General features: G+C 39.7%; 1 long non-coding RNA gene across 1 annotated transcript in view; it reads left to right on the top strand.

Annotated features, from left to right (window-relative positions):
• LOC140727087 (uncharacterized) overlaps nt 1-24,597 on the top strand; it is a 65,087-nt gene that overhangs the window by 35,439 nt on the left and 5,051 nt on the right. The gene's annotated exons all lie outside the window — the stretch shown is intronic.

Raw genomic sequence — 24,597 nt, 5'->3', positions numbered from 1 at the left:
TCCACTCCACTCATGTGTAAGATCTACCCTGGCTGGTATTCCCAAGGTGCAACACCCCACACTTGTTTGCATTAAATTCCATCTACTATTTTTCTTCCAATTTTTCCGGCTGTTCCAGATACTGTAACATGCATTGGTAGTCTTCCTTGCTGTCCACTACGTCCTGAAACTTGGTGTCATCTGCAGATTTGCTGATCCAGTTTACCACATTAACATCCAAGTTGTTGATATAGACGATGAACAACAATGGACCGAACACCTATCCCTGGGGCATACTACTAGTCACAAGATTCCAGTCAGAGAGTCAACCATCTGCTACAACTCTCTGACTTCTCCAATTTACTACTTCATCTTGAATGCCAATTGCCTGAACCTTTTTGACCAAGCTCCCATGCAGGACCATGTCAATCCTTGTTAAAATTCATGTAGAAAACATCCAGTACCTTAACTTTATCAATCTCCTGGTAACTTACTCAAAAAACTCTATAAAATTTGTTGGACATGATTTACCACACACACAAGGGCATATTGACTACCCCTAATCAGTCCCTGTCTATCTAAATACATTAATCCAGTCCATAAGACCATAAAACCATAAGATATAGGCAGAAGTAGGTCATTTGGCCCATCGAGTCTGCTCCGCCATTCAATCTTGGCTGATCAAATTTTTCCTGTCATTCCAACTCCCCTGCAATCTTCTCATACCCTTTGATGCCCTGGCTAATCAAGAACCTATCTATCTCTTCCTTAAGTGCACCCAATAACTTGACATCCATAGCTGCTCATGGCAACAAATTCCAGAGATTTACCAGCCTCTGACTAAAGTAATTTCTCCGCATCTCTATTCTAAATGGACATCCTTCAATCCTGAAATCATGTCCTCTTATTCTAGACTCCCCTACCATGGGAAATAACTTTGCCATATCTAATCTGTTCAGGTCTTTTAACTTTTAACGTGTGACAAAACTTTTAACGTTTCTATGAGATCCCCCCTCATTCTCCTGAACTCCAGGGAATACAGTCCAAGAGCTGCCAGACATTGCTCATACAGTAACCTTTTCATTCCAGGGATCATTCTTGTGAATTTTCTCTGAACCCTCTCCAATGTCAGTATATCCTTTCTAAAATAAGGAGCCCAAAAATGGACACAATACTCCAAGTGTGGTCTCACGAGTGCCTTATAGAGGCTCAACATCACATCCCTGCTCTTATATTCTATACCTCTAGAAATGAATGCCAACATTGCATTCACCTTCTTCACCACCAATTCAACCTGGAGGTTAACCTTTAGGATATCCTGCACAAGGACTCCCAGGTCCCGTATCTCTGTATTTTGAATTCTCTCTCCATCTAAATAATAGTCTGCCCGTTTATTTCTTCCATCAAAGTGCATGACCATACACTTTCCTACATTGTATTTCATTTGCAACTTCTTTGCCCATTCCCCTAAACTATCTAAGTCTCTCTGCAGGCTCTGTTTCCTCAACACTACCTGCTCCTCCACCTATCTTTGTATCATTGGCAAATTTAATCAAAAATCCATTAATACCATAGTCCAAATCATTGACATACATCGTAAAAAGCAGCACTGAACCCTGTGGAACTCCACTGGTAACCGGCAGCCAACCAGATCCCTTTATTCTCACTCTCTGTGTTTTGCTGATCTGCCAGTACTCCACCCATGCTAGTAACTTCCCTGTAATTCCATGGGCCCTTATCTTGTTAAGCAGCCTCATGTGTGGCACCTTGTCAAAGGCCTGAAAACCCAAGTGCACCATGTCTACTGCATCTCCTTTGTCTACCCTGCTTGTAATTTCCTTAAAGAATTGCAGTAGGTTTGTCAGGCAGGATCTTCCTTTCAGGAAACCACGCTGGCTTTGTCTTATCCTGTCATGTGCCTCCAGGTACTCTGTAATCTCATCCCTAACTATTGATTTTAACAACTTTCCAACCACTGATGTCAGGCTAACAGGTCTTTAGTTTCCTTTCTGCTGCCGTCCACCCTTCTTAAATAGTGCCGATCAGTACAACGCTAGAATCTATCGATTCTTGAAAGATCACTGTTAAGGCCTCTGCGACCTCTCCAGCTACTTCCTTCAAAACCCGAAGGTGAATTCCATCAGGTCCAGGAGATTTATCCACCCTCAGACCATTAAGCTTCCTGAGCACTTTCTGAGTTGTAATTTTCACTGCACACACTTCTCTTCCCTGACACTCTTCAATGTCTGATATCTGCAGATGTCTTCCACTGTGAAGACTGATGCAAAATATGCATTCAGTTCCTCTGCCATTTCTGTGTCTCTCATTACAATATCTCCAGCGTCATTTTCCACTTGTCCTATATCTACCCTCAACTCTCTTTTACCTTTTATATACTTAAAAAAGCTTTTTGTATCTTCTTTGATATGTCGACAGCTTCCTTTCTTAATCCATCTTTTCCTTCCTAATGACTTTCTTAGTTTCCTTCTGCAAGTTTTTAAAAGCTTCCCATCCTCTATCTTGCTACTAGCTTTGGCTTCCTTATATGCCCTTTCTTTTGATTTTACTTTGGCTCTGACTTCACTTGTCAGCCACGGCAGTGTCTTTCTTCCATTGGAAAATTTCTTCTTATTTGGAATATATCTCTCTTGCACTCCCCTCATTTTCCACAGAAACTCCAGCTATTTCTGCTCTTCTGTCCTTCCTGCTAGTGTCCCTTTCCAGTCAACCTTAGCCAGTTCCCCTCTCATGCAATTGTAATTTCCTTTATTCCACTGAAATACCAACACATTGGAATTTAGTTTGTCCTTCTCAAATTTCAAAGTTAACTCGATTATATTGTGATCACAGCTCCCTAAGGTTCCTTAACCTTAAACTCCCTTATCACTTCCGGATCATTGCACAACACCTAATCCAGCACAGCCGATCCCCTGGTGGTCTCAACAACAAGCTGTTCTAAAGAGCCATCCCTTAGACATTCTACAAGTTCTCTCTCTTGAGGTCCAGTACTGCCCTGGTTTTCCCAATCTACTTTCATGTTAAAACCCTCAACACTTATCATGACATTGCCCTTCTGACATGCCTTTTCTATCTCCTGCTGTAATTTGTAATCCACATCCCGGCTGCTGTTTGGAGGCTTGTATACAACTGCCATTAGGGTCCATTTACCTTTGTCATTTCTTAACTCAACCCATAGTGACTCTATACCTTCTGATCCCATGTCAACCCTTTCTAATGATTTAGTATTATTTCTTAAACACAGGGCCACACTACCCCCTCTGCCTACTAAGCTATCTTTCTGATACATCGTATATCCTTGGACGTTCAACTCCCAATGGCAGCCATCCTTTAGCCAAGTTTCAGAGATGGCCACAACATCATACTTGCCAATCTGTAGCTGAATTTCAAGATCGTCCATTTTTTAAATTATCCTGCATACATTCAAATATAACTCTTTCAGTCTAGTATTTGTTGCTTTCTCTTTTAACTGCACCATGCCTCTATTGCCCTGTAACTCATCCCACTCCCTGTGATTGTGCCTCATCTCCTGCCTGTCCTTTATATCATCTCTGTTGCACGCTATCTTTGATTTATTTCTGTTTTCCCGTTCCTCAGCCCTATCACTCCGGTTCCCATCCCCTTGCCAAATTAGTTTAAACCCTCCCTAACAGCTCTATTAAACCTGCCTGCTAGGATATTGGACCCCTTTGGGTTCAGGTGTAACCCGTCCTGTTTGTACAGGTCGTACCTCCCCCAGAAAATGCCCCAATGATTCAGGAACCAAAAGCCCTATCCCATACATCAGTCTCTCAGCCACACATTAATATGCCTGATCATGCTATTCTCGCACTCGTTAGTATGTGGCACAGGCAGCAATTGTGGTGAACTAGATATACCTGTCTGACTGCTCCTGTGGCTCCTCCCACAGACCCTGCTGACTGCTCCTATGGCTCCTCCCACAGACCCCTGTATAAAGGCGACTGTGGTCTGCTGCTCTCCCTCATTTTCCCAGGATGTAGTGTTGTTCTTCCAGTCAATAAAAGCCGATATCTCACTTCCTAAGTCTCAGCGTGAGTTATTGATGGTGCATCAGCAATCCTGAGGTTACTACCCTTGAGGTCCTGCTTTTCAGCATCCTACCTCATTCCCTGAATTCTCTCTTCAAGACCTCCTCCCTTTTTCTATCTATATCACTGGTACCAACATGTACCAAGACTAATGGCTATTCATCCTCTCCCTTCAGAATACTCTGCACCTGATACAAGACATCCTGTACCCTGGCACCTGGGAGGCAACACACCATACAGGTATCTCTGTCAGGCTGACAGAACCTCCCATCTGTTCCCCTCACTATAGAATCCCCTATGACTACCGCATTCCTCATCTTCCTCTCTCCCTTCTGCACCATGGAACCAGGCTCAGTGCCAGAGATCCGATCACTGTGGTCATCGTCTGTCAGCTCACTCCCCTCAACAGCATCCAAAATGAGATAATGATTACTGAGGAGGATGGCCAGAGGGGTGCTCTCTGCTATCTGAACTCATCCCATCCCTTCCCTGACAATCACCCACTTGGCTAACTCCTACAGCCTCAAGGTGACTAACACTTTGTAGCTCCTATCTATCTCCTGCTCACTTTCCCTTATAAGCTTAGAATCCAAGTCACTTTGAATACCTTCCAATAATGTTCTCACTACTGATGTCAGGCTCACCAGCCCATAATTTCCTGACTTAAACAACACACGCAAAATGCTGGTGGAACACAGCAGGCCAGGCAGCATCTATAAGGAGAAACACTGTCGATGTTTTGGGCCGAGACCCTTCGTCAGGAGTAACTGAAAGGAAAGATAGTAAGAGATTTGAAAGTAGTGGGGGGAGGGGGAAATGCGAAATGATACGAGAAGACCGGAGGGGGTGGGATTCGCTGAACACCTACGCTCGGTCCGCCAGAGAAAGCAGGATCTTCCAGTGGCCACACATTTTAATCCCACGTCCCATTCCTATTCTGATATGTCTATCCATGGCCTCCTCTACTGTCAAAATGAATCCAAACTCAGGTTGGAGGAACAACACCTTATATACCGGCTGGGTAGCCTCCAACCTGATGGCATGAACATTGACTTCTCTAAGTTCCGTTAATGCCTCTCCTCCCCTTCTTACCCCATCCCTGACATATTTAGTTGTTTGCCTGTTCTCCATCTCCCTCTAGTGCTTCCCCCCTCCCCCCTTCTTTCTCCTGAGGCCTCCCGTCCCATGATCCTTTCCCTTCTCCAGCTCTGTATCACTTTCGCCAATCAGCTTTCCAGCTCTTAGCTTTAACCCACACCCTCCGGTCTTCTCCTATCATTTCGCATTTCCCCCTCCCCCCACTATTTTCAAATCTCTTACTATCTTTCCTTTCAGTTAGTCCTGACAAAGGGTCTCGGCCTGAAATGTCGACAGTGCTTCTCCTTATAGATGCTGCCTGGCCTGCTGTGTTCCACCAGCATTTTGTGTGTGTTGTTTGAATTTCCAGCATCTGCAGATTTCCTCGTGTTTGCTCTTTAAATTTCTTGACTTACTCTTGGAACCTTTCTTAAACAACAGAACAACATTAGCTATACTCCAATACTTTGGCACCTCAGCTATGGCTAAGGATATTTTAAATATCTCTGCTAAAGCCCTTTATAATTTGTTCCTGCCTGCCTATAGCTGCTATGCACCTCCTATTTCTTAACCAGGGCCTCAATATTTCTTGAAAACCAAGGTTTCCTAAACCTGTCACCCTTGTCTTTTAATCTGGCAGGAACATGCAAACTATGTACTCTCAAAGTTTTCCTTTTGAAGGCCTCCCACTTACTGAGTATACCTTTGCCAGAAAACAACCTGTTCCAATATGCACTTGCCAATTCCTTTCTGATATCATCAAAATTTCCCTTTCTTCAATTTAGAATCTCAACCCAGGGAGCAGACAGTAGACAATAGGTGCAGGAGTAGACCATTCAACCCTTCAAGCCAGCACCGCCATTCACTGTGATCATGGCTGATCATCCACAGTCAGTACCCTGTTCCTGCCTTCTCCCCATATCCCTTGACTTTTCTATCCTTTGTCATAATTACCTTGAAGGTAATGGCATTATGATCACTGGATGCAAAGTGTTCTCCTACACAAACTTCTGTCACCTCTCCTGTCTCATTTCCTAATAAGAGATCCAGTGTGGGATTTCTCTTTCTTGAATGTGATTATGATGCTGTTTTCCTGCTTTGAACACTTCAGTGTTATCACTAGTTGAGAAACACTTTTATTTCAGCAAGTAAACAAAAAGAAGTAGCTCGGGTGGCTTCTCAAAAGCTAGCAACACTTAGAGAACATCTTTCATTTTTTATTATCAGTGTGTAAATATAACTAAGTTATTTGTTAAAATTTAGTTTTTTAACTGTAGTCAGGTCACATTTAAATACAAACACTCGTACTAGCTTCAACAGAGGCAAATTTAATTTACATTTCCAAATTAACAGAACAAATAATTTTTGTTCTGATAGTAACTGATCTCTCCAGAGCTAGATTTCTTATGGATTACTTGGTCTCTCCAGAAATAGATCACTATGTGTGTGTTGCTTGGATTTCCAGCATCTGCAGATTTTCTCTTGTTTGGATTTCTTCTCATAGTGCCAAAATCACTGATGTTTCATCAAAGATTGAGTTCAGACTTGTGAATTAAGGATTGTGTGGTTTTCAGGCAACTTATAACGAATAATTGTTGTTCCACAGTCTTCAGTGACCTAATGCCCACTGAAGAAGTTACCTCCACACCATAAGTCACTCACGTGGAATTTTCAGCAGCACAGGACTACTTCAGCAAACTGGCCAAAATTATTTATTAAAAACACTGAAAGGTGATGAACTACAATTTAGAAGGAGAATATGTGCTTTAGAAACCAAAATCAAATCTATTTAGGATGTCACCTCTGTCAATCATGCCTGTCCTCATATATTCCAGATCTGATGGAAGAGTCCATAGCTCTCTTTCACTTTCCAGTTGGGGAGTGAATATTCTTTGTTCATGTGTCATACGCTTGCTTTTCAGATGTTAGTTTATATTAGTTCAATTAGTTTCTTCAAAAGTAAAAATTGCAACCATTTATCAGGAGGGAACATCCTGATCAGATGGATAAGTGTCATTAAGAGGTCTACTCAGAAGAGGTACATACTACAGAGGGAAAGCTGTATAGGCAACTATTCAAAGTATCCTGTGCTGATAAAATTTTCCATGACAAGCAGCATCAGAATCAAGTTTGTTATCACTATCTTATATGACATGGTTTATTGTTTGTGGCAGCAGTACAACGCAGAGACGTAAAATTACTACCAATTACAAAATTAGTAAATAGTTCAAACAAAAGCAATAATGAAGTGGTGTGAATGGTGATGGACTGTTCAGAAATCTGATGATGAGGGAGAGAAGCTGTTCCTCTATTGTTAAACTGTAAATGTTCAGGCCCCTGATTGTAGTAATGAGAAGAGTGCATGTCCTGGATGGTGAGGGTCCTTAATGATGAATCCCACCTTCTTGAGGCACTACCTCTTGAAGATGTTCTTGATGCAAGTGATGTGCCGTATGATGGAATGAGTGAGTTCCTTTGGTGCTCATTGCAAGTTCTCTATCCCAAATGCTGTGCTCATTACTCTGTTCTTTCTGTAGAAGTAAAAATAATAACATAAACATTTTCTAGTCTGTTTGTATCTCTATAAAGCATTACTAACAGGCAGACTGCGCATGACCACTGCTGACTTTGGAACTTGCGTCATTGCCACGCGTTCTTGTTTCTGGATTCATAGCTGATATCTCCTTTACCTTTCTTTGTGAAGGATTAAAATTTGAATGTCCACCTTGCACAATGTAATGTATCCGATTTTTTCTTAAAATAGCAATGGTTTCTCCCTAAACACCTTGAAAAAGACTTATAGAAAGTTATCTGTATAAAACTAATCTCTTAACTCTCCTCATTTCCTCACAGATAGTTTAACTCATTGGGACTCATCACTGCCTCCCCAGCATGAGGAATTAACTAGAGACCAAGAGACTGCAAATGCTAGAATATGGTCCTGATGCAGGGTCTCAACCTGAAACGTTGACAATTCTTCCTCTCACCACTACCCATACTACTCAAACAACTGAGTTCCTCCAGCAAATTGTTTGCTGCATAAGAATATAATCCAATTATTTAATGCACTTCCATTGAATTTCTTAGGCTTCTTTGTTTTAGTATAAGCTCAATATTTAAAATTTCTTCTCAGTTATAGTTTTGGGTACCTGCAATTAATGTTGCTGAAAATCATCAATAGGGCTCAAAAATATCCATAGAAAACATTAGCAATAAATTATAATCTCAAATTTTATAGGAATCACTTTGATTTGAATATCAATTATTGATGCCATCAATGAGCAATTCATAAGTAAGCAGGATTTGGACCGTATGGCAAATTCCTAAACTTTACCTCAAAGTTTGCAAAGTTCAAACAGGTAACAATGCAGCAGAAATCAGCAGCAACCAGAATCAAGAAACAGAAGAAATATGCAACAGAGTGGCCACCCTTAATAAATTGAGATAAATTTGAAAGGCAATGTGGATTTGGTGTCCAAGCAATTAGTGATTTATTGAAACTGGTGAATACCAAGAGACCAGACAAAGCTGATCAACCTGAACATGATTTTGCAGATGTGATTACATAAAATACTTAATTCACTATGTTTCGGTTCTTACATTTCTCTGATTACTTCAATAAACAGATTTAACAGTAAGAGTAGGTTTCCGATACAGTAAAAAACACTTAACTATAAGTCTAACTTAGTTAACAGCAAACATAAGTTTTGTTCACAATAATAGTAGCATGCTGTAACACAATGATCAAACCTCTGTACCTAAGGGCAGTTACAGCTACATCTCAGCTCTCTATTGTTAAACGTTATCAGTGGTTCCCTGTTACCACATCAGAACAAGCTACATCCTATTATTCTAGTTCTCTATTTCTTATCTGTTAGTTATAGTTTCTATTCATACCAATATAACAAGACATAACTCTAGTGTTCTTCATTAGCCCTTACATACAAACAACAGCTTTGAGTCAACAAGTCAGAATGATGCAGCTTGGAAATAGGAGCCTGCACCCAGCTTTTCCATGTTCACTGAGGTACCCATCTGTGCTAGTCCAATTTGCCTGTATTTTTCCCATATGTCTCTAAACCTTTTATAACCACATACCTGTCCAAATGTCTGCTGTAATTGTACCCAAATTCCTCTGACAGCTCAGTCCTTATACCCACCACTTGACCTCAGGTCCTCTTTAAATCTTTTGTCCCTCAGATTAAACCTATGTCCTCGAATTTTAAATTCATCATTTAAAGATTCCTTTAAATTCCTTGGTGTTATCAGTTTGGAGGACCTGTCCTGGGTCCAGCACATAAGTGCATTTGCAAAGAAAGCTCAGCAGCGGCTTTACTTCCTTAGGAATTTGCAAAGATTCGACATGACATCTAAAGCTTTGACAAACTTCCATAGATGTGTGGTGGAAAGTATATTGACTGGCTGTGTCACAGCCTGGTATGAAAAAATAAATGCTCTTACATGGAAAATCATACAAAAAGTAGTGGATACAGCTCAGTCCATCACCAGTAAATCCCTCCCCACCATTGAGAACATCAACAATGTTTATCGCAGGAAAGCAGCATCCATCATCAGGGACTCCCACCACCCAAGTCATGCTCCTTTGCACTGTTGCCTTCAGGAAGAAGGTACAGCAGCCTCAGGACTCACAGCAGCAGACTGGGGAACAGTTATTACCCCTCAACCATCCAGCTTTCAAATCCAGGAGGGTAACTTCAGTCAATATCTCTTGCATTTTCAAGGACTCTTCATCTCATGTTCTCACTCTTTAATGCTTATTTATTTATTATTATTACTTTTTTCTTTTTGTATTTGCACAGTTTGTTGTCTTTTGCACACTGATTGAACACCCAAGCTGTGTCGTCTTTCACTGATTCTATTATGGTTATTATTCTATTATGGATTTATTGAGTATGCTAACAAAAAAAATGAATCTCAGGGTTGTACATGGTGACATATATGTACTTTGAGAATAAATTTACTTTGAACTTTGAACTCTAGATTTCCTTACCCTGAGAAAATGATTGTGACCATCTACCTTATTGATGTCTGCCATAATTTTATAAACACCTGTAAAGTCATTCACAGCTTCCTATGATTCCTATGAATCCCATCCTATCCAGACACGCCCCTAATAACTCAAGTCCTCCATATTTTAATATCTCTATTCTAAGTTGACAACGGACCTTGACAAAGTCCACAGGAGCTTTTACTTCAAGTCGATATATTCTGGAGGATTATCGTCACAGCCCACCTTTCCACAGCAGCAAACTATCTTGATATCAGTCTGAAGAAAATAGAGCATTGTTGGAAACGTCACCAAACCTTTTCCTGCTTCACTGATTTAGGCACATGGTTGGAACTCCATTTTTATGTGCAGATAAAATTTCCACGAAACATCTGGAGTATTGAAGTATTGGATCAGGGAGAACTCTGAAGCAATGCTAGCCATATGTATCTACTAGTTTTTGGAAAATGAGAAACCAAAGTACGTAAAGTTGTCATTAAAACTATTGGCAAACATCTTATTTGGAACACTATTAAACTATAATTGCTCTTAAAGTCTTGTCAATGTTACCTCGACTGAGCGAAGTATGCAATCACAATACGATCTAATCATGCATGAAATTGAAAGTCAACTGCTGGAGTTATGGTTATTACTCCACATGTCCACCAGATGGCGCAATCTTGCATTTCTTCCTCCCTGTATTTAGTGATGGAAGACAAAAAACATTCTTCTTGATCTCAGGAAAAAAAATCTGAGAGATCTCTTCACATATAAAAGGCAATTAAAAAATTCAGGCAGCTGTATGTTCATAATGTAGCATCAAGTGAATTAATCTACCAGCAAATTCAGAGGCTTTGAGAAATGTTATTAAAATGCAGCTTAATTTCACTTTAACAATGCATTCATGGTTGTAGTTTGGTATAGTTTATTGTTCCTATGATGTCGGTTGGCAGTTTTACGTATGACTGTAAGTATTATCTACATTGTTGGAAAGTATAGCATAACAGAGGTAAGGAGGAATTTTTTTCAGCCAGAGAGAGTAGTGGATCTGTGGAATGCTCTGCCGCAGACTGTTGTGGAAGCGAAGTCCATTGGTACATTTAAGGTGGAAGTTTAAGGCAGAGGAGGCAGATACATGGGGTTGAGTGGGATCCGGGAGCAGCCATGATAGAATGGCAGAGCAGACTCGATGGGCTGTATGGCCTAATTCCGCTCCTATGTCTTATGGTTTTATAAATATAATTTTGTATTTATAACATGGGAATCTGAATGATTGATGTTGAATCTCATCTTAACAAATGATAAGCTAAAGTATTTAAATAAATAAAAAAACTAGTTCTTTGCTAAACTACTGGTGTTTACCCCATTATGTCAGGAAAGTCATATGAAAGCAAAATCCCAAATTGGTTGGGTAACATTTTCAGGGTTTTGTCTTTGCAGTGAATCCTTCATGGAATTCAGCAGCAGAATGTGTACTTGCTTCAATTTCCCAGCTGTACACCATGAACAGGAGCAATGGGTGCATTCATTTCAATGGAGGGGTAAAGTGAGGGAGAAAGGTCATTGTAGCTGGATTGCAGTCTTGAAAGTACAAAATAAAAACAGAAAATGCTGAGGATTCTTAGCAGGTCAGGCAGTATCTGTGGAAACAGAATTAATGTGTTTGATTAATGAGTAACTTAAGTTTGCACAGGCCAACAGAGTTTTGAACAGTAGAGTTTTAAATGGATTCCAAGAGCCAAATTTGGACCAATGTACTAGCTTCTTCAATATCAGGGGACAGACAAACAGATAGAAAGTAGGGGAAGACTCATGTAGTGAGGAAGTGAAGCTGAGTAGGAAGACGAATGATGAGCCTGGATAATTTGTTCTTTCCCTGTTCCCTCTATCTCTCCAATTCTCAAATGCCCCTCCAGCCTCATCTTCCAATACTTCCTTTCTCCCTCCTTCTTTTCACGATTTTGCCTTTTCCTCTTTCTCCCTCTTTTCTCTTATGCTTTACTTTCCTTACCACCCCTAGACCAGATTAGAGGGGCTTGTGGAAGTTGTGGTAAGGCAAGGGTTAACATACAGTAACAGGCAAGGATAGATTGCATTTAAAATACAGACAGCCCAGGCAAGAAAAGGCTTTGAAGAGCGTAGTTCCCCTTTGCAATCCAGGCATCTGGGGATGAGAATACAAGCAATACTAAGCAATACAAGGCATACATACCAACTCAGGGACAATTGCTTTACTAACTTCAAAGCTTCATCAGTTATTGGCTTGTAGTTTCTATTGACTTTTAACACCTGTATTGTGAATGGTGATTTACAATAAGGCGTTCAAGCATACAGTAATGCTGTATACTTGCAAATAAGGAGTTCAGGTATACAGCGATGCTGAGGATGTCCTGGGACATAATCATCAGTGATGTAACCTGGGGTCATTAGGTTGCTCAGGCCACAGCCTACGTCCCAGCACCATTGCTGCACAGGTCACACCTCCTGATCCGTAACCATCTGAAGGCTCAATCAGCAGCCTCAGTGACAGTCCAGATGCCTCTTCTTTTTGCAACCATTGTAATGTCAAGGAGCAAGCAGATTCTGTGGGCAGGTGTTATGTTCTGTAACTTCAAAACATTGAACTAATTCAAAGGAAGACACAGGAATCCAAAATGCGAGTCTAACTTTTTGTTTATTTTAAGCGAGGCACACATGTATCACAAGAATGCATGACGACATCTGCAATTCACATATTTACACATATACCCTGTAATGATTTTTTTAAACAAACAACAATGCTTAATCAAACAATATATATATACAAGATTGCTCAAATTTTACTGAAATACACTACACTCCTCCCTGCTTAGCTATAAACTCCAACTCAATGCAGAATGCATCTCAACTACAACCACAGTATATTACATACTACCATATACAGATATTCACAACATAGTAAATTTTAACTTGACTCATTCAGGCCTAAAGATTTAATCGTTGTGGAGCCTTTCTTACTCTTGTGGGATAACGTCTTTCCTGACAAGGGGGGTCACACTGCTTGGCAGGTGAGACTTGTGGCTGTGAAACAATCTCAGGTTCTGGAGCCTCCTCCATGGTGGTTGTAAGAATTCACTCTGGGACTACAGGAAGTGGTTCTTACAGCTCTGGAAGTATTTCTTCTGGGCATGTTGGCTGCTCAATCTGCTGATCTGTTCCAGGCCACCAGACAGCTTTGAGGCAATGCTTTCATTTTGACTACACCTAGATGACCAGTATGTAGCTCCTCCAACACTTTAGCTCTCAGCTTGGATGGTACAGCTCTCAAACCACACATAAGGCAACCCCCATCAAGAGCAAGTTTGTCCCAGAGCTGCTAAAAAATGGAGAAACAGGAAGTTATGTTGCACATTCCAGTCATTTTGGGTGGCCATGTAGACCTGAGACTGTGTGGGTCTTTTCTGATTTTCCTTTGGATCATCTCTGTCATAATATGGGGGCTTCTGATTTGCATTAGGGAGAATTTCCTTTTCAAAGGGTGAACAGGACAATCCATCAGCATTTCCATGACTAGCTGGTCTCTTGAATATGATCTTTAATTATGTCCTTCAAGAAACTGAGCCCATCTCTGCACTTGTGCTGCTGTTGTTAGTGGAACATCCTTCCGTGGGTTGAAAATAGACACTAGTGGTTGGTGGTCAGTAATGAGAGTAACTCTCTTCTATATAAATATTGTGTTACGTTCCCCAGTAACCGGGTGACTTATCAGCAAAGATAGATAGGTCCGCTGAAGCCTGATGCTACTATTTTCAAACGTTTTTATTTATAAAGGGGCACAAACGTATGGTTAATACAAAACATTCAGATCATGTACGTCGTCACAACTCAATCTAAAGCACAGGTATAGTAATAATCAATCAGAAATAAGCTCTATCGCTGTCTAGGGGTAATGTAGATATATATTGTTTGCTGGATATCTAAAAGTCTTTTGCGGTCACTGCAGTTCCACCAGCTGCCGTCGTTGTGGTGTCGCGTTGGTGCACTTTTGTTAGAAAGAGAGAGAGAGGTGGGATGAAAGAGTTACCCGACCGGTTTTCCAACCTGGAGGAGTTCGGTTTGTCGGAGCCTCGTTGGGGGAATGAACGCTCATCTGTGGCCTCCCCTGTAGCTAAGCCGTTCTTCCGTTGTGGGGTCGCCAATCCCAGGCAAGGAAAAGACGCACATGAACCCCACCACCGGCTGTCGCTATCAAAACGCTGTCACAGGATCTCTAGCGTCTCTTCTGGTGCATCTAAAGGGGTCCTCCCCCCCAGACCCTCCTTTATACTTCCTCACGGGATCACCGGTGTCAATCTCTCTCTCAACCAGCCCACCTTGCCCGAGGGCTTTACACGTGGTCTTCATGAGACAATAGTCAAAGAGTCGCTTTATTCTGCTTCCCGGGGGAATGTGGTCTTCAGCACGTCTCCCTCTCTCTCTTGGGTCATTTGACCCCCCCTTGACTAGGGCTCTTGCGAATCTCACAAAGGAGGGGGCTGGGGTCATAACAATTGGTTGAAACATTTTACACCCCAAGCCAGACTCAAGACACCTCTGCAAATCTGTACATAATTTTCATCTGCAGCAAACGTGATTCAACGGCTGTGGGGCATTCACTTCCATCACTCATATCATGTGATATGACTGCACCCATACCATAAGGCAAGCTTCACTGGACGATATGAATGATGATGTGTGAGTACAGTATCTGATGTCACCATTTCCTTTGCCTCACATTGCTTTGTCCATTGTCTTTTCTTCTCAATCTGTAGTAATGAGTTCAAGGGGCGGAGCACAGTAGCCTGGTTTGGCAGAAACCTGTGATAGTAATTGACAAATCCTAAAAAGGACTGTAACAGTGACACATCCTTTGGCTTTGGGGCATTCACCACTGCTTTCTCAATACACTTGTGTAATCTTTGTGTATTAACAGTGTGACCATAGTAACTGATGCTTGGCTTAAATAATTCACACTTGTCACATTGTACTCTGATCCCATAATTTTCTAATCTTTTTAACACTGTCTTGAGATTTTGGAGATGTTCCTCATTATTGTTTCCAGTAACAATGATGTCATACGTGTAACATAGAGTGCCTGGGCAGCCTTGCAGCACCTGGTCCATAGCTTGTGCCGGAGTGCAGAAGCCCATTATAATGATAAAGCACTTTGTGAGTGTTTATGTTGAGAAGCACTTTGGACTCTTCTTCCAACTCCATCTGTAGGTAGGCCTCTTCTAAGTCCACTTTGTTGAATGTTTTCCTCAGGAAAGTTTGCACATATATCCTCTATCTGGGGCAGAGGATATTGATCTACTTTCAGAACTGGGTTGATGGTGACCTTAAAATCACCACAGATCCTGACAGACCCATTCTCCTTTGCTACTGTGACCACTGGTATTGCCCTGGGCTCCACTAAACCTTGGAAAGCATTCTTTCAGCCTCCCTGCGATCTAGCTTACTGGCTGCTTCATCACGTCTGGTATAAGGAGCCGGATGGGTTTTTACCTTTCTTAATTCTCTTGCAGCTGATTCTATTGCAGGGGATGAGTCATGCAAATGATGGATGGATCTCCAATCAAGTTGTAGTTGTCTCAGCCAAACGTGGCCCCCAGCTAGCCCTCCTGTTTTTAGCACATGCAAGCCCAACATGGCTTGTTGGTTGTTGTATTTCACTTTTATGAATGTCATTCCCACAGGAGTTTTCTTTTCTCCAGCATAAATTCTTGGTTGGATATATGCAGGTTACAGTTCAGTATCTTTGAAATGTTGTTCAAACTCATCTTGTGGAGTGACTGAAACAGCCGAGCCAGTGTCCAATTACATTTTAATTAATTTGGCTTTGACTTCTGGCATAAGCCATATTGCTTGTATATTGCTAGTTTTCACAATATAAATCTCAAGGCTACCCAGTCCTGTGTCACTTTCATCATTACCAGATTTTTTTATTAACAGCATGCAGATTAGTGCTCTTTTTGAAACTGTAACAACATTTTTACCTTTTTCTCTTCCCTTGCAGTCTATTTATTTTTGTCTGCTCGACATGCTCTTTGTATGTGTCCTACTACATTCCATTTTCTGCAAGTTTTGTCTTTAAACCTTCATTGGTTTGGTGTATGTGAGCCCCTGCCACAATGGTAACACAATTTGTTCAGCCAGGCAGTCCTCCATCTAGACCCTGCAATTTGGTTCACACTCTCTTTCATTCCTGACTGCAACTCAATTGCATCTCTGGCAGCTGATACAGCAATCTCAACCGCCCTTTTATATGTGAGTTGTGCTTCAGTCAGGAGCTATTTGTGAATGCTTTCTTGTAAGATTCCACAAACTAAGTGATCTCTCAGTGCACCATTCTCATTATTGACTGACCATGCTCAGATAATTTCTTCATTTTAGCCATGTAAGCCGAAATAGACTCCCCTTCTTTTTGAATCCACTTATGAAACCAAAAGAGTTCTGCAATCAAACATTTTACCTGCATTACATTCATGATAACAGCAAAGCTCATTTCTGCTGGTTTTAGTTGGAGCAGTCAACTTTCTAAGCAAACTGTATGCTCTTCCACCAATTGAACTCAGCAAAACTGGCACTTGTTTCTCACAGGCTAATACATTTTCTTTAAAATACTGTTCAATTTGTTCAATATACATCACCCAGTTATCTGTTGTTCAATCAAATACATCTATCTTTCTGATGTAACCAGCTGTTTTTGCTATTTTTTAACTTATTATTATCACCCGGTACTTATTACTATTTTCTGCCTTTTTTAAAACTCTGTCTCCATCCGAACAAACACAGCTACACTTTTAAAAAAATTGAGAATCTCTCTCTCTCTCTCCCTGCTGAAGAAAATAATGTGCTATGATTTTTTTAAACTCAAACATCTTGCTGCACTTCACCAGGTAGGTAGTCATTTTAAAATTACTCAGCACCGCTCTTATGTTTTGTAACTCCAGAAACTAATCGTAAGAAAAACATGGGAGTCCAGGAAGACATGTCTATTTCATTTTATTTTGGTGTGGTATTCTCAAATATAATGTATGCAATTCACGTACTTTTACGTATAATCTGTAATGAATTATGTATATAGAAAAAATGCTTAATCAAACAATGTATTTCCAATATTACTGTGAAGCCCCTTCCCACCTCGTGAATGGAATTAAAAACAATATGCTTCCAGTAGAAGTAAAAATACATGCAATATCTTTATGACTGGTGCAGCTCCAAATCCCATCAAAGGTACTTGCTGGGTATGTAATTATTAGACCTATCACTGCCTCCCTTCTAAAATGGGATCTTTGGCCTGAACCAAAGCTGTAGAAGGGTTGTTATTATCTGGCCTATGTAGTACTACATTTGTACAACCTGCCTTTGCTCTCTCTACTCTTATTGTGTGGGTTTGCAATGGAATGACTATGGAGACTGAGCATTTCTAGATTGTAGTGTTCCTTTTCTGGGGACTTGCCACATGGCCAATATCTGTAACTGCTAGCCAATTCTGAAAAAAAATGTATGCTTCAGAGCAGTGTGGTGACAGGGGCCATGCTCTTTTAATTGTGCATAGGTAAAATGAAGTGTGGTTGTGGTTAAGAGTATCTGTGTTCTGGGTCCAGTTATTATAATTATTTTAATTAATTTTTGGTGACAACAAGGTCATTTTTTTATCTGCCTTGGTCCTCATTTCTCATTTCTTGCAATATATAAATCAGAAGAAAATTTTTACTGTGTAAGCCTAAGAATAAAAGTAACTGACCTATTTGAAAATAAGTCATATATACTTGGTCACCTATAGTATTGGGAAGAGAATTGTAATATGCAAGAACAGAATTGGAGAACAGCTGATACCTAATGGTTACCGTATCAAGTTGTTGTCCAAAAAGAACTACAGTCTGTAAATCAGTGGACAGTAATGAGTGGAAACAGACGACGCAGAAGTCTTTGATCTTGCCATGTGTTGGCAGGAATGCAGGAGGCCATATTGTGAGACTGCCCATACAAATGCCATTTGATGAACTGTTTGGTGAATTGATTCCTACTCTGGGATATATTCATCAGAGCAGATGAGCATGGACACAAGGAGTTTCTGCTAAACCTGAGACCATTCTGCTGTTAAACAAATCTCAGTACATCTCAGATTTGAAGTCAACTACTAAGCAAACTTAATCTATCTAGATTAAGTTAGTTTAGTTAATTTAGGTAACTAAGATTAAGTTAGTTTAGTTAAGCTACTGTAACTAGGATAGCACTGTAGTGTAGTGGGTAGTGTGGTCGCTTTACAGTGCAATTGATCACCGATAGTGTTTTGATTCCAGTCGCTGTCTGTAAGGAGTTTATATGTTCTCCGTGTGACCACATGGGTTTCCTCTGGGTGCTTTAGTTTCCTCCCACATTCTAAAGATATATGGTTAGGGTTAGTGAGCTGTGGCCATGCTACGTTGGTGCCAGAAGCACAGAGGCACTCCAGGCTGTCCCCCACACTATCCTCACTGATTTGATTCAACACAAGTGGGACATTTCACTGTATATTTCAATGTACATGTGACAACTAAAGATAATCTCTAATCTCCCTTTATCTCTCTTTGAGCTAAATGGCATGAGTATTATTGTGAATGTGAGCCAGAGAGTGGAAAAGAATCCTGCTTCCTGAGCTAGGGACTCAAAAGAACTCAAACTTGGGACAATTATCTCAAGCTTTGCAAATCTAGAAAGCAGTTAAAAAGGTACATTATATCCTTCATGACAAAGGATATGGTTAGAGAAGTAAGGGTGCATTATTACAAAAACAAAGGACCTTGGTGAGACAGCATCCGGTGTACTCTGCACAGTTTTGGTCTTCTTACCTAAGACGTAATGTATTGCCATAGAAGGAATTCAACAAAGGTTTGCCTGTTGGAATGGCAGGATTACTCTACAAGGAGACCAGGGTTACTTTTAAAAGAACTTGAATGAACGTGCAGTTCTAATTGATATGATCAGATAGGTTGGATACATGGTGGGTATTTTTGCTGGCTATGGTGTCTAGAATGAGAGATCATGGTCTAGGGTAATTGGACTTGTGATTTAGAACATGTGAAAAGAAGTATATTCACTAAGAGAGTTGTGGGCCTGTGAAACTCCCTACAACAAATAATGGAAAACGTTGATCTGAATATGTCACATATGGAAGAAGAAGCCTAATAAATTTTAGTTTGTAAGAAGTTCGTGGAGAGCACGAGGATGTGGTTTGGTTTGGTAGAGATGGTCAACCATGATTGCATTTAATGACATAACAGGCTTGAAGAGCTAAATGATATACTACTGCTCTTATTTTCTATGTGATATCAGTGGAAATAGGTTTAGTGCCAATTCTACAAAATTCACATTAGAAAGGGTCACATAATATCTCGTCTGAGACCCAAATATTGAACTTACCTATCTTTATCTTGCTTTTTATTAACAAGTATAGCATGAGAAAAAACCATCTATGGCATTTCATTATTTTGAAATAAACAATGATATTAGTACATTCTATTCTCAATTGAAATATAAACTTACTCATTAGTATTAACATCAACTGTAACAGGAATGTGGGGTGTGGATTATAGGCTGGTGATACACTGAATGAAAATTGATTCATTATGCACACACCCACTAAGAGATTAATTTATTGAAACAAAAAGTTCCATTTATATAAAACATGCTCCAAAGACCTGTCATCTAAGGCCAAGTTGAAAGTTATTAGTGAGTAACACAGAGTACCACAGTCAAACACAATGATTTGATTTTTCTTGAAATAATAAAATTATTGACATCAATGCAAAACCAGTCAGGAACATATCTAACTTTTAAAATGGAAAAGAAAAAGTTCAGTCTAAGGGAAAATACATTCAGTGGCCACTTTATTAGGTACCTCCTTTATGTTTATGGTCTTCTGCTGCTGTAGCCATCCACTTCAAGGTTTGATGTACAATGCATTCAGAGATGCTCTTCTGCATACCACTGTTGTTACTGTTGCCTTCCTGTCAACTTGACTAGTCTGACAACCTCCACTGACCTTCTCATTAACAGGGTGTTTTTGACAGACCTGCAGCTCACTGGACTTTTTTTTTGTTTATCACACCATTCTGTAAACTCTAGAGACTGATGTGTGCAAAAATCCTAGAAAATCAGCAGTTTCTGAGAAACTGGAACCACTCAGCTTGGCAGCAACATTCATTCCAGGTCAAAGTCACTTAGATCACATTTCTTTCCCATTCTAATGTCTGGTCTGAACAACTAAACCTCTTGACTATATCTGTGTGTTTTTATGCATTGAGTTACTGCCACATAATTGGCCGATTTGAGTTTTGGCTTAACAAGCAAGTGTACAGGTAAAACCTAATAAAGTGGCCACTGAGTGTAAATTGAAGAGAATATTAAAATGAAAATTAAATATGGACTCATTGATGCACCATCAATAACTCTCGGAGACGGGAGGCGAACGATAGGCTTTTATTAGCAGCAAGAGACCACCACACAACATCCTGGAGACTGAGGAAGGGTCTGTGGCTCCAATCGCCTTTATACAGGGGTCAGTGGGAGGAGCCACAGGAGCAGTCAGCAGAGGGGCGTGTCCCAACAGGTATATGTAGTTCACCACACTCATCTTCTACATAAATAAATATATTTAAAATATATTTAGTACTAGATTTTTCTTGTGCTTATTGAAATGTTAATGAAATTATCATGTCTTTGAAATGTTATGAATAATGGTATTTGCAAACTGTTACAGTAATTGTTATGTTGCATTATTTTATGGACTGTTCTTTGTAATAATGCTTGCTCATGTACACTTGATGAAACTATTTATTTCTTCTATGTCTCATCAAATGTAAAAGATAAGTTAAACGTTTATTTTCAAAACACCAATCCTAACTCTAAGCCTTTGATAAAATAAATCAAAACCAAGTCCTACTAAAAAAAGACACGCTGTATCTACTCATGACACAGAAAGTGGTTGTTATGTTTCCTTACTCCAAAACATTAACTAATCAAAAGAAAAAAGTGGAAGAGGCAGGGATAACCTGTTTAATTTCATGACTTTAGTGAGGCGCGCACTTGTGACGCAATGGCGTAATGACATATGCCTTTCACGTAAATTTACATATAAGTTGTAATGAATTATGTAAAGAAACAAAGAATACTTAATCAAGCAATGTATTTACAACATTACTGAAATATTGAATACACAACAGAGGCTATTTGCCCATTATAGAAACGTAGTAAATCTACAGCACGATACAGGCCCTTCAGCCCACAAAGCTGTCCATGCTACTCACAGCAAAGCAATCGCAGGCGGCCCATTCCACCTCTCTTTATTCCCATGTGGCTTATTCTCTGTCACTTACCTTATTTTGATTCCTTTTGTTATCTACTACATTAAGGAGTAATATAAATTAGTTAATTAACTTTCCAGCACACGATTGTTATGTGGGAGGAAGCCCCACAGAATACTCAGTGGAAACCCCCACAACCATGACGAGAAAGTGCTGACTTCTGAGGTCGGGTCTGAACCCAAGTTGTGGAGCAGTGAGGCAGCATTTAAAACTGTTTATTACAAACTAAATGACTACAATATTATGGAAAAAAAGTGTGGAAACTAAAATGTGTAATATACAGTATCTCCGTCTGACACAGTTCCTTTAAAGGAGGTGTTATTGCAACAATCAAAGTAACAAATGCAATTCTTATTCATATGTGATGGGATATATTATTCATCTCCCTTTAACTGATAACTTTTTTCTGTGTTAGCCCCAGCAAGTTTAGAATCTCCACAGATGTCAGCTGGTTTGTATAATTCACAAACTTGGTAACAGCAGTTTCCTAACTTTACTCTAAAGTGGGATTGCTCACACACTCCAGGAAGGGATTGCAAAACTGCACATTTTCAAATGATGTTTGATGTTGGTACACCACACATTTAATTCTCCTGAGGCTCTACCACTGAAGGAGAATCATCATGGACTATATAGTATTTTAATTTTTTAATTGTTTCAATTTATTTGTATGCATTTAATAGTTTTAAATTGATTTTAGATTTTCTTTATACAGTTGGGCAGAGGTTTGTCCAGCTGACTGTCTCTGAACCCTACATGATGTGATCTATGCTTGGAAGGGTTTGTTACTAAACGGGGATTGAATGCTGAGGGCTTAACCAGCACTATCCAATAAGTTTTCAGTGGATGGTGGGGGAACGTGCAAAAAGTCCAGGCTATAATGCTATTTACATACTAATTTTTCACATCATAAAATCTCAGATAGCAAAATATGAAACAAACTGGAAGCAGTGCAGGACTTGTGAATAAAAATAGTGGCTGTCATGTGGATTTTGATATTATTGGTGAATCTGGTGGCTTTTCTTTGTTTACATACAGGACTCTTTGTTTGGTCTTGTGTGTTCCTGCACCTGACCTTACAAGATGCCTGTTCTTGATGCCCCTTCTAGAAAGATCCCTTTAACCTGGAAATGCTTAATGTTTACTGTTATTGCATTGGGATAGGTAGTGTTATATCTTAAATCCATCCATTAATTTTTGTTTAGGCTTATTCTGATTTCAACATTCAATCTAACAGAGAGGCTATGCTCTGTAATGCAGGAAATCCCAATTATGTTTATATGCATTAATACGGGCACAAATTAGTTTTTAATATAAACCCTTGTGCTTTCAATTCAGTTTCTAATTCTGCAATACATTCTGTTTGAGCACAAATGTCACAGCATGTTTTAATTAACAGAAAAAATCATTCTGAATGTTTTCTACCATTTGAAATTTTACCACATATCCTGGTTAAGTAGTGGTATTTCCTTAGCTGTCTGTTTTAGCAGGGAACTTACCTTTCCTTTGTGCATTTCAATTCTCCCTCCCTGTCTACTCATTTTGTTTGTGATTTAGGATTCTGTGATCGTGAAATTGTTGGCACCGTTTGGCAGCTCATCTGTCTCTTGGCTAGGCTAGAGTGAACCCTAATGTTGGCATATTTTTATAAGTCAAGAGACTGAGGTATATTCCTGCACATGCTTCTTTTGCTTTTCTTAGCAACCTAGCATTTTTATAATATTCCCTGCATTAATACTGTGGAAACTGTACTAACAATGTTGGATGAGTGACTTTTCAGTTATCAGCAAACTTTGTATACTCATCTGCAACAAGTTATGGTCAAAGTGTGCTAGAACCTTGCCTGGAATGCCATATATGGCAAATGGAGCTACCAGCTTGTGAAATACTTATGTCTGAAGATCTTTTTGATTCAAAGTAGTCTATTTACAAAAAGCTGTAAATTAATGGAGAGTCACCTAGTCTTGCTTTGGTCTCAGATGTGAAGAGATTATCTGCTAACTTTGTGCAGAGCCAATCTGGCACATCATATTCAACCAGTCTCTTCCATTTGTTTTGTCTTGTCTCCACTGATCTGCACACATCACAGATACATTTCTTTCTTCACAGATATTAGGCGTATTATCATCCAGAAAGCTAAACTGCTTGGAAGTACTGAGCTCATCTTAAATGATGACAGGCAGAGGAAAAATGTATGGGAGATCTCTATTCACTCTTGCAATTCCTGCAGCATTGCATTAAGTGAGGCAGCATCATCAATGGCTTTGATATAGATCATTGTTTCAAGACATTCACTTCCTGCATTTCTGAGAGTTGGTAATCTAGCTCTCCTACAGGAAGATACACATGATTCAGTATCCCTGTGAGAAGTTTGATGGAGAGTTTTCAATTGCTATCAGTTGAAGAGTTTCATGAAAAATCTGCTCATGTATACATCATCCAAATTTTATGGCCAGAGCCTCTATTTTTTTATTTTGAGTTTGGAGTGTCTAAGTATTTGCCAGCACTCTGATTATATATTTGCATGGCACTATTCTGAGGCATTTACTTGTGGTACCAGCGCTGAGCTGTCAGTGGTATGTGCTATGCTGTGTAGAATGGTGTAGGCTCTTCTGTGATCAACTCTTTGATTCTTTGAACTACTTACTCAATAATATCCAGTGAATAAATATCTTGCTTGTTGTCTTAAACGTTAACACACGTTTAGTTTAAACTTTAATCTGTTCATTAAAACACAAAATACTGGAAACACTCTACAGATCAATTAATATTATTAGGTCAAAGGCCCTACATCAGAATTCAGAGAGAGAAAATAAGTTAATTTTAAATTATAGCAATTCCATCAGTAGCTATAGATTATATATTTGTAGACTATTCATAAACCCTTTGGAGTGATTATGAATTTACAGATATATGATGTAGAGGTTGTCTAATGTTTAGACATTAAAATGTAGACCACAGGCATACTGTGGGAGACACTGACCACAGATGCAGAGTGATGGAGGGATGGATAGGGCAAATGTAACATCTTTGACATGAAAAAGTTGGCGTTGTCAAGGGGATAAACTGTGAATGAGGTCATCTGGTTGGTAATCTG

Source organism: Hemitrygon akajei, chromosome 1, assembly GCF_048418815.1.
Source record: "Hemitrygon akajei chromosome 1, sHemAka1.3, whole genome shotgun sequence".
In the NCBI taxonomy this organism is placed as follows: domain Eukaryota; kingdom Metazoa; phylum Chordata; class Chondrichthyes; order Myliobatiformes; family Dasyatidae; genus Hemitrygon; species Hemitrygon akajei.
This window is presented reverse-complemented; position numbering and strand designations above follow the sequence as displayed.